General features: G+C 46.3%; 1 protein-coding gene across 5 annotated transcripts in view; it reads right to left on the bottom strand.

The window, feature by feature from the left end:
- The window catches only part of ARHGAP32 (Rho GTPase activating protein 32), a 329747-nt gene that overhangs the window by 147344 nt on the left and 175267 nt on the right, over positions 1-7136 (bottom strand). The window contains exon 1 of one of the 5 annotated variants that reach the window (XM_014961085.1): positions 3185-3310. The exons of the other annotated variants lie outside the window; for them this stretch is intronic. The gene's annotated coding sequence lies outside the window, so the exon portion shown is untranslated. Of the gene's footprint in view, positions 1-3184; positions 3311-7136 lie in introns of those variants that run through there. 5 annotated transcript variants of the gene reach the window in all.

Genomic DNA, 7136 nt, shown 5'->3' with positions numbered 1-7136 from the left:
GGCAGCTCCAGCCACTCTGCCCCAAGTCTGTAGCGTTGCCTGGGGTTGTTGTGACCAAAAATGCAGGACCCGGCACTTGGCCTTATTGAACCTCATCCCATTGTCCTTGGCCAATTGATCCAGTCTGTCCAGATCCCTCTGTAGAGCCTTCCGACCCTCAAGCAGATCAACACTCCCACCTAGTTTGGTGTCATCTGCAAATTTACTGAGGGTGCATTCGATCCCCTTGTCCGGATCATCAATAAAGATATTGAACAAGACTGGCCCCAGAACTGAGCCCTGAGGGACACCACTGGTGACCGGCCACCAACCAGATCTAGCTCCATGAATCACAACTCTCTGGGTACGGCCATCCAGCCAGTTTGTTATCCAGCGGAGGGTACACTTGTCTATGCCATGATTCACTAGTTTCTCCAGGAGAATGCCGTGGGGGACACAAAGGAAAAAAGCAGTTTATGTGGCACACCTGTGCTGGAAATCAAAGAGAGCTTGTAGGGTCAGCCCAGCCCCAGAGCCACGGCCGCATCTGGTTCCAGTAAATACAGAGCCTCTATTATGGGGCGGTGTTAATTAAATGCTTGTTTTCTTGTTCGGAGCAAACAGGGCATTCCACGGGGACAGGCAGAGGAAGATGTGCCATGTCTTGCCCCAAAGCCTCAGTATTTTTCCCAAAACATGAAGCACTGACACCCCGACCCCAGCAGGGCAGAGCACGGGTCACATCGCCTGTGTCCCCACGCGAAGGAACCAAAGCAGCACGTGGAGTGTGGGCCAAAGGAAACGAAAATAACCTTGAATTACACAAGTTACCTTTTCAAAATCATTTTCCAGAAAACAATATGGCATAAATGAAACATTTCCTTAATAAAAGCAACTGCAAGGACGTGTTATAGATTAATACCACACCGCTGAGGAAACAGCATCCCAATCACTGCAGCAGTTCCAGGAGCAGGTACCTCCAGGAACAACAAACCAAGCAGAGGGTTTGAGATATTTTTGATAGAAAAGAGTTTGAACACATATTTGAGTGTTTTTAAGAAAAGTGCCTTTTAGAGCACATCACCCAAACAACGTTTCTGGGCCAGGCAGAGGATTTGGAACTTCTTGTTCTGTGTCAAACCCCAGAGAGTTGACTCTTAAACTGCACAGAACTTGGAAGGAGTCTCTCCCCTAGATCTCCAGGGCACATCGAGTTGTTCCCTATGAATTCAGAGCTTCTAAAATGTGAAAGATTAAATAAAAAAAAAAAGAAAAAGCCAAACAGAAACCACAGCTACGCACAGAAGTGTGTTGTAAGGAATCAGGGTAAGAAAAAACAAAAAAGAAGCCACGAGTCAAACAAACAGATTCCAAATAATTAATTCAAATCTCACAGCTGCTGCACTGCCACGCAAACTGTGCTGTATTTTGAAAGCAGAGAGTGCAAACAGTCCTCCTTACCCCGACTGCGCTGCCAAACCCAGAAATAAAAGACAAACAAGCTCTCAGTTTCTTCAACTTAACGGCAAATATTAAGCTCAGGTTTTTGAGTGATGCGAGTAGTGTGTCCCCACTCACCAAAAACTCCAATGACAACTAACAGAGGGGGGAAAAAAAACCTCCTATGTAAAGAGATTTCCTTTATTTCCATATGCAAATCTAGGTTTTTGAGTGATGCGAGTAGTGTGTCCCTGCTCACCAAAAACTCCAATGACAACTAAGAGAGGGGGGAAAAAAACCCCCTATGTAAAGAGATTCCCTTTATTTCCATATGCAAATCCGGGTGCAAGGGATAAAAGGCTCAGTGAAAAGCAAGGAGCAAAGAGCCGCAGGAAAGAGGAAGCGGTTGAAGTCCAACTCCTCAAGACAAAAGCTGAGGGAGCTGAGCCAGCACAAAGACAGACCTTACACACCTCCTGCAAGTGACTCACGACTCCCAAAGGATCTGTGGTGCATCCCATGGGGATTTTGGGGGGGTCTCGTGGGTGCTTTGCACTGATTTGCCCTGCTTACCCGGAGTGTGGAACAGGAGCTGCCCGCGGCAGGGATTTCAGAGGCAGCACGTGGACAAAGTCATTCCTAGAAAGCCCAAGATGCTGATTTTTGTCCACTTAATAATTTACTGGCTATGAATGAAATAAATGCATGTCATCTTGTAAAATTTATATCTGCTGTATATTCTTCTCTGGTTCCTGTGGCATCTCAGATGAGTATCACACATCCCTGCACTTGATTAAAGATTAATCCAAATCTACGTTTCACATACGTCCACGTACCAGCATCAAAAAGAAACACATAATTAAGTCTTAAAGAATTATCCAGATGAAAGTCCAGAGCCAATATGCATTCTCTTTATCGACAGATATTCATTTATAGTCCAAGGATTATTTTTAAAGAAGATCAAGATTTTTTAAAAAGCTCAACGCAAAGGAAATAAATTATAAAAATCTTCTCATTTTAAAAAGAAACCTTTGCTAAACCTAACCCTGATGACAAATTTAAGTCTTAAAGAATTATCCAGATGAAAGTCCAGAGCCAATATGCATTCTCTTTATCGACAGATATTCATTTATATTCCAAGGATTATTTTTAAAGAAGATCAAGATTTTTTTAAAAGCTCAACGAAAAGGAAATAAAGTATAAAATCTTCTCATTTTGAAAAGAAATCTTTGCTAAACCTAACCCCAATCAGAAAGGAACTGTTCTAGGCATTATTAGCAACAGTTTGGAACATGTCTAGCACCACAAAATGTAATAAATGCCTTTTTTCTACTCGTTTCTCCCATTAGTGGAAGATGCAGCAGTTTAGAAACGTGTATCTGAAGAGCCACGGTGGCAGGAACCCACCACTGGGGTTGCTCCCCGACCCTGCTCCCAGTTAATCCCTTATGCCCCAGTAAGATGCCCTTCAGACTGACTTCCAGGGGTTAATCTCTGGAGGGAGAGCCAGGGTCTGCACTAAAATCTTTAAGGTAAACCAGTCTATGCAGAAAAGCAATAAACTGCCCCTTTAAAGCCATCGTTCTGCAAAGAAAAACCCTGCCTGGGGAAGGGGGATCTGGTGCATCCTTCAGCTGCACGTTTGGTGCCATCCTTAAAGCATTCCTCCAGCTGCTTTTATTTTCCCCTTCTCATTCTGGCATCAACAAAAAGGATCTGATGATCCCAAGCACGGATGATCTCTGGAAGGCTGTGTGCTACTTACCCCTGCTCCAATGATCTATTCTTTCCATGGAAGAGGATCCCTTTAGCCAAGGCCTAACGCTTCCAGGTCCCTCCGGAGCTTCCCAGCAGCTAATTGAAAAAAACCTTCCAGGCATCAGCTCCCAAACGCCCAAAATTCCCCAAGGTTGCAAAAAAAATCAAATCCAATCACTCCTCACGTTCCCTCTGCTCGCTCTCCCTTCTTCCTGCTGCTGCTTTTTGGGATGGAGGTGCCTATGAATAGCATCCAGGCTCTGCCTCCGGAGCCCCGCTCGCCGCTTCCACGCTGCCCATTTCATGCTCAATTTGAGCCGGAGAGAAATCCGCCGTGTTCCTTTCTCTCTCGCCCGCTCTCTCATTTGGAAAAGTCCCACAAGACAAGCCGGGGAGTTTACCAAGAGCCAAGAGAAACAGGGAAAGGAGGGAGGGAGGGAAAGAGGGAGGGAAGGAGGGAGGGAGGGGAATGCAATGCAGGGATTGTGCTCAGGCGCGGCGGCGGCACGACTCGGCTGCTCCAGCTCAAAAAAGGGAGAAAAAAAAATAAAAAAAAACACCAAAAAAACCAAACACATGACAGCAAACTGCCATCACACGCCTGAAAGCCAGCCTGGGTTAAGGCAAGTCGATTCCTCATCCCTCTTTCTTTTCCACTGGTATCAAACCCCTCCGAGCTAAAGGTCCCTAAAATTCCCCTCCGAGCTAAAGGTCCCTAAAATTCCCCTCGGAGCTAAAGGTCCCTAAAATCCCCCTCCAGCCCCAGGTGCTGTGTGGAGATGAATGCAGGATGTGTGCCCCGGTGCCCAGGTACAAGGGGGCTCTGTTCACTGCACCTATTCCCCAAAGAAAACAGGTATTTCAAGGATGAAAAGTTTGCTGGCAAAATCTTCCCCCCCGTCGGTTAAAAGCCGAAACGCTCAGAGGGGTCCGTGCTACGACCGGAGGGTGAATGATCCACAGGCATCACCCAAATTTGGAGTTTGCAGGTCATTATTGAGCGGCAGGATTTTGGCACCTGGCACCTGAGGACCAACAGCCACCACCAAGGAGCTCAGCCCTTCCCCTCAACCCCCACTTTGGGCTCAGATTTAAGTGTTCATGGTTAATTTAAGCATTCAGAGAAGTGCTGCTCCTAAACAACAGCACTTCTCTGAGTCCAGAATATCAAGGTCCTGTCATTTCTTTTCAGAATGGGGCATGATCAGAAAGATGATGGAGGGATTGGAGCATCTCCCTGATGAGGAAAGGCTGAGAGAGCTGGGGGTCTTCAGCCTGGAGAAGAGAAGGCTGAGGGGAGACCTTCTCAATGCTGACAAGGATCTCAAGGGTGGGTTGAAGGAGGAGGGAACCAGACTCTTCTCAGTGGTTCCCAGGGACAGGACGAGGGGCAACGGGCACAAGTTGGACCATGGGAAGCTCCATCTGAACATGAGGAGGAACTTCTTTCCTTTGAGAGCCCTGGGACAGGGTGTGGAGTCCCCTTCTCTGGAGATCTTCAAGCCCCACCTGGATGCTCCTGAGTGATGTGCTCTGGGCACCCGATCATAAATTTAAACTAGTTGCACTACTTGCTCACATTAATCCTACCAGATAGCCAATATTCTTCTAAGAGGGAAAAGAAACATCAGGACACACCAAAAAAAGTTCTTATTCTCTCAACCGACAAATCAGATTTTAACCAAAGCCAATATTCTTCTAAGAGGGAAAAGAAACGTCAGGACACAACCAAAAAAAGTTCTTATTCTCTCAACTGACAAATCAGATTTTAACCAGCTACAATTTTGCCTGTAAAGTGACTTTATTAAATTAAATCAGCGCTCGCACCCTCACCAACAACATTCAGCTCCCGTTTGCTCACGGAGATAAGAAACCTGGTTGAGTTTCAAACTTGGAAATAATTTTCTGGTTTCTAAGGGCTGTTTAGATGCAGTGCTGAGGGACATGGTGTAGGGGAGGACTTTGTAGAGTAGGGGAGATGGTTGGACTCGATGATCCCAAGGGTCTCCTCCAACCTAGACCATTCTATGATTCTATGAAGCAGCAGCAGCATTTCACATCCTGTGGTTTTAATGGAGATGCTGAAACAAACTCAAGCACATCTTTGGTTTCTACACATCTCTAGAGGAAGCTGGGGAACCTGCTCTTACTCTTAAAGGCAGCCTGCATCAATGTCTGGTTTATAAGAGGTCTTTCAGAGAAGGGTTAACACGTCTCACTGCCAGAAGAAACAGTTCTTCTAAGAAAATGACTTTTCTTCCTTTTACAGCACACCTACAGCCAGAGAAATGTCCCCCCTGTTGTCCCAGGCACAATCTTGATGCACAGGGAGGTGTCAATGTACTTTCCGACAAGCCTCGCAATCCAGGACCTTCATTTCTCATTGGAAGGTTCTCCAGAGGGATAATGCAAAAGTTTCCATGAACCTGCCCCGACTCTTTCCCAGATGAATCCCTGCCCCCACTCTCTCCCAGAGAAATCATCTTCCTCATTCCAACAAAGCCAATCCCCAAGCAACAGGGGCAAAATCCACGAAGTTTCCCAGGAACCCGAATCAAATCCCTCTGTTGAACAATAGAGAGAACCCGCCAGAAGTGACATCATGTGTTTTGCCAGAGACAAAACTCTTCCTCCCATCTACAGCACAATCACCACCAGGTATTTGTTCTCCCCCCTCGCCCCACTGAGCTGAATTCACTAAAAAACCTCTTTCTGCCTTCAAACTAGACTTTGCTTCCCAAATAAATTCCCCTAAAATCGCGACGCCTTCCACGGCAGAACCAGCAGCCAAAAGGAAAAACCCAGTCTGTCTCCAAAGGAAAACACCATTAGTCACTGGTTAATTGAACCTGGTGAATCTAAGAGCAGATATTTGGAAAATAGGCACTTTGATACCCAAATACTTGTGTGTCAGTCGTTACACCACAGGCTGTGCTCAAAAAGGGAAAAGCCAATCTCTTCCACGTTCCTGTTCAAAGCAAAGCTAATTCAATGTAATGATGGGTTTCTACAGCCACACTCAGTATTTCTGACATCCAGTAACGTCAGGGTTCTGGCATGATTGCTGCTTTTAAAAAAAAAATCAAAATAAAAAGGCTCCTGACCTTCACCCACCTGCAAAATAGCTCATTTTTCAAAGCTCCCACCCAAATGCGGAGTGTTTCAAACTCTCTGAATGGCTGTGGTTTAATTCCTTGTTGTTGTTGTTTGGGTCTGTGTTGATTAACACATGTAAATAAAGGCATCTGCTGTTACCTCTCTCTACTTCCATTTCACACCCTATTAAAGTCAGATTTCACAATTAATTGGAAGCAAAAGGAGATTATTCAGAAATGAATCCCCTCTGGCAGCCTTTGGCTGGGGAGACACAGTATTTTAGAATGAAACACTGTGGATATCACACAACGGTACCAATAATGGTCTGGAAAAGGAAGCCAGTCTGCAACCAGATCAAGTTGTCACCCACTTTTCACAAGAAGGGGGGGAAGGACTCTTCTGTCCTACTGCCAGGAAAACCCACCCATGTGCAGAACATCCAGGAGCCAGCCAAGAGATGAAAGGACAAGTGGGAGTGATGCTTCTCCTGCACCGAATCTACTACATGATGGGTCCAAAGAACAGCAAAGTCAGATTGAAATGCAGTAAGGTCTGGGATCTGAACTCAGCATGGATTCAGAACTCTATTTCAGAAGCCACAAAAGGACACATTAACACCAAACTGGACATAAACACCTTCCCACCACTGGACAGGACGAGGGGCAACGGCTTCAAGCTGGAGGGGAACAGATTTAGACTGGAGATGAGGAGAGGGTTCTTCACTGGGAGGGTGGTGGAGCACTGGAACAGGTTGCCCAGGGAGGTGGTTGAGGCCCCTTCCCTGGAGATATTCAAGGAGAGGCTCGACGAGGCCCTGGGCAACCTGGTCTAGTTGGGGGTGTCCCTGCTGACTGCGGGGGGGT

This window comes from Calidris pugnax, unplaced genomic scaffold, assembly GCF_001431845.1.
Source record: "Calidris pugnax isolate Ruff unplaced genomic scaffold, ASM143184v1 scaffold269, whole genome shotgun sequence".
Lineage (NCBI taxonomy): Eukaryota > Metazoa > Chordata > Aves > Charadriiformes > Scolopacidae > Calidris > Calidris pugnax.
Note: the sequence above shows the minus strand (reverse complement) of the source record. Positions and strands in the feature narration are given on the sequence as shown.